At 43.0% G+C, this 3,477-nt stretch overlaps 1 pseudogene; it reads left to right on the top strand.

Moving 5' to 3' along the window:
- Nucleotides 1-1,504: 1,504 nt before the first annotated feature.
- Nucleotides 1,505-2,732, top strand: LOC112262418 (annotated as a pseudogene).
- The last annotated feature ends 745 nt before the right edge of the window (nt 2,733-3,477 follow it).

Here is a 3,477-nt window from a genome sequence, read left to right as displayed (position 1 = left end):
GATAGGCTTAAAACCAAAATCTCAAAAACAACCTTCATCCACTGGATTCATGCAATCTTCTCTGCACCAGAGACAGATGTTTACAGTCATCCACCATCCCTGTCCACAACACCCTAGTCCACAACACCCTAGTCCACAACACCCTAGTCCACTACCCCCTAGTCCACAACACCCTAGTCCACAACACCCTAGTCCACAACACCCTAGTCCACAACACCCTAGTCCACAACCCCTAGTCCACAACCCCTAGTCCACAACACCCTAGTCCACACACCCTAGTCCACTACCCCCTAGTCCACAACCCCTAGTCCACAACCCCTAGTCCACAACACCCTAGTCCACAACCCCTAGTCCACAACACCCTAGTCCACTACCCCTAGTCCACAACACCCTAGTCCACAACACCCTAGTCCACAACACCCTAGTCCACAACACCCTAGTCCACAACACCCTAGTCCACAACCCCTAGTCCACAACACCTAGTCCACTACCCCTAGTCCACAACCCCTAGTCCACAACCCCTAGTCCACAACACCCTAGTCCACTACCCCCTAGTCCACAACACCCTAGTCCACAACACCCCAGTCCACAACACCCTAGTCCACAACACCCCAGTCCACAACACCCTAGTCCACAACACCCTAGTCCACAACACCCCAGTCCACAACACCCTAGCAAAAAGGAAACCTTCTTGAAGGTAACAGCGCTCACTGTTGCCCCTAGTTGCCGTTTTCCACATCATCTCCCGACGTCCTCAGACATGGATGGACGTCTAATCCTGACTTGTATCACAGGTGACCGCGCTGTAATTGTCATGCTACAAAGACTGACTGAGCTTTATTCCCTACCAGGAGAAATTAGGTGCATTGTACTGTAATTAAACACAATATTCAAACTCCCTATGGGGATTCTTAATTGATGTTGCTAACCCAGAATGTGTGGACAACAGGTGGTATTTCATTTCTCAAAATAAACCATCACAAAATAAATATTTTAGCCAGTATCTTATTCTACTACAAACAAATGCTGTTTAACTGTTGACAATAAACATTGACAATAAAAAAAGCACAGTTGTGAAAAAAAGTGAGTGGGATAAAGCAACATGCAGGCTTCTACTGTGTATTTGTTTGATTAACTCTCAGTAAATATTCCAAACCACACAGTAGAGATTAAGATCCACCCCCCCAGCTCCAGATTACGACTTGTCAATTTGCACTAATGATACTAATGATGATTGATAGGTAGCAACTCATAGCCATAATAATATCCTTAATGGCCATAATAATGTGAATAACCCGATGAGTAGCTAGTTCAGAGCACATTTGGATTAATGATGATGGACATTATTACCCAAATATCCTGATGAGTTGCTTGTCTCTGAATAGCAGCATTGGATTATTGATCAATTTATACATTTCTGCTGTCACATCAGTCCTAGCAATCAGGTGAGCTCCTTTATAAGGGTTACTCACATACATACACAGACTGTACACACACAGTAGCCATGGAAGGCACAGAGGGACCCAAATTCTACATCCCCATGTCCAACGCTTACAGGAGTGGTGTGGAGGCCATCTGAGTACCCTCAGTCATACACCTGTATATAGAGAGCTGGGCCAATGCACTTTCTTTCTGAACATTCCGAGAGCACCACTTTCTCCTCCATAGCCATTGCTAAGTGATAATTGACGCTTCTGCTTTGTGCTGTTTATTTTTTACAGTTTTCAGAACACAACCATAGAATTAGGAATTAGAATACCAATTTAACTTAATAGGATATCTATGATCACAACACAGTACTGACTTGGATACAAATGATCCCAGTTCTAATCAATAAAATTGTCTTAAATTCGCAGCTCTGTTTTGCTTATTTAGAGTGCATCATTTCGTATGGAATTGCATTGTTACATCACTTACATTTTGAGTAAAAAGGCACTAACATGGCGTCCGTTCTAAAACCTGGCCAAACTCTCAATATATGGTTCAGAGTACCCTCAGTACTAGCTGGCTGATCTCTGAGCCTACGCATGTATGCCCGCATACATGTTCTTCCTCATCATCACCTGCCTCACCATCAACTTCCTTATATTCTAAGTCACCATCGAGCACAAGAAGCAGTGGACGGCTCTCAACTAAATCCTGCTCAACCTAAATGTGGCTGATCTCGTCGCGGTGTTCGGCGGCTTCACCACCACACTCTACACCTGGGTGATCGCTGCCGCTTGTTCCGTGCCCCCTCTGTTCGGCTGGTCACGTTACCTTCCGAAGGGCATGCAATGCTCATGCAGTTTTGACTATTACACTCAGACCTCAGGGATCAATAAAGATTCCTATGTCATCAACATGTTCTTCTGCCACTTCACCATTCCCCTGGTCATCTCCTTCTGCTATGGCAACCTGTTCTGCTCCATCCAAGATGCTGCTGAAAGCACCCAGAGGGCTGAGAGGGAGGTCACCAACATGGTCATCATGATGGTCAACTCCTTCCTGTTGTGCTGGGTGCCCTACTCCAGTATTGCCGTGTACGCCTTCACCCATCAGTGACTCACCTTCGGACCCTTGTTCATGACAGTTCCGGCTTTTTTGCCAAAAACTCAGCCCTGCAGTTCTGCCGCTGCATGATCACTACGCTGTCCTGCAGAAACCTCTTGGATGAGGAGGAGGGAGCCTCCACCGCCACCTCCAAGACAGAAGCCTCCTCTGTGTCATCCAGCTCAGTGTTTTCTGCATAAGACGTCTCCTCAGGTTATGGAAAGGTTTGACCTGCATAAGACACTTTCTACATTCTAGTTCGTTTCAACGTATGTCTGTAGATGCACGTCTCAGTATACTGTCATTTCTGTGTTTACTTCACTGCCGTAAACATTTGTTTTATCTTAGAAAAACAAATATTAGTTACAGTACAAGAAGCCAGTTGATACAACTTAACTTTCAAGTCAGAGGAGTAACTAATTTTTTAAAGTTAAAATACTTAGGATTTTTTATAGTCTTTACACTATAAGAAATCTTCAGTGCTTCAATTTAAAAAGAATGGTAACCCCAATCACTTGTATCTTATAATGTAAGAGTTGATGTAGCTAACAAATGCAAGTCAGTGGTGTAAGTTATCTTTTCAAGTTGAAACAACAACAATTTACAGTGTACTGAAGTTGAAAGAGTAGAACTGTTCATTGAAACATTTTTTAAAATGTATAATCTTTTTTACTGAAACACGCACCTACTGAAATAACAGAAAAAGGAATATTTGCTTTCAGAGAACATGTTAACATCTACATTGTTTCTACCTGTTTTTGGTGGAAGTATGTACAGTGCCTTTGGAAAGTATACAGACCCCTTGACTTTTCCAGGTTTTTGGATTTTTTTTGTTGCTAATATATAAAAAATAAAAAAACTGAAATATCACATTTACATACATAAGTATTCAGACCCTTTACTCAGTACTTTGTTGAAGCATCTTTGGCATCGATTACAGCATCG

Source organism: Oncorhynchus tshawytscha, linkage group LG02, assembly GCF_018296145.1.
Source record: "Oncorhynchus tshawytscha isolate Ot180627B linkage group LG02, Otsh_v2.0, whole genome shotgun sequence".
Lineage (NCBI taxonomy): Eukaryota > Metazoa > Chordata > Actinopteri > Salmoniformes > Salmonidae > Oncorhynchus > Oncorhynchus tshawytscha.
This window is presented reverse-complemented; position numbering and strand designations above follow the sequence as displayed.